The sequence below is a fragment of the Acanthisitta chloris genome, unplaced genomic scaffold, assembly GCF_000695815.1.
Source record: "Acanthisitta chloris isolate BGI_N310 unplaced genomic scaffold, ASM69581v1 scaffold10147, whole genome shotgun sequence".
Classification (NCBI taxonomy): domain Eukaryota; kingdom Metazoa; phylum Chordata; class Aves; order Passeriformes; family Acanthisittidae; genus Acanthisitta; species Acanthisitta chloris.
In genome coordinates this window covers 23,023-23,248 of record NW_008683180.1, presented here as the reverse complement: position 1 = coordinate 23,248, position 226 = coordinate 23,023, and the positions used below count along the sequence as shown (strand labels likewise).

At 39.4% G+C, this 226-nt stretch overlaps 1 protein-coding gene across 2 annotated transcripts in view; it reads left to right on the top strand.

Moving 5' to 3' along the window:
* CTBP1 (C-terminal binding protein 1) overlaps positions 1-226 on the top strand; it is a 39,068-nt gene that overhangs the window by 31,079 nt on the left and 7,763 nt on the right. The gene's annotated exons all lie outside the window — the stretch shown is intronic.

The following is a 226-nucleotide window of genomic DNA, read 5'->3' as shown; positions in this document are numbered from 1 at the left end:
TGAACTCAAACCTACTCTTTCTACCCCTGTGTATGCAAATGCACAGTAAGGTTAAACTTTAGAAAAGATCCATTAAAACAGATATCAGAAAAAACACAGGTTCCAGTTATCTCTCTCCCATTGAAATAGGTGGAAATATTCCTATGGCCATGAAGAAGATACGTGTTGTACCTGTTCATGTCATTTGTTGCAGGGCTGGAGATAGTTCTGCAGAAGACAGAGGCTT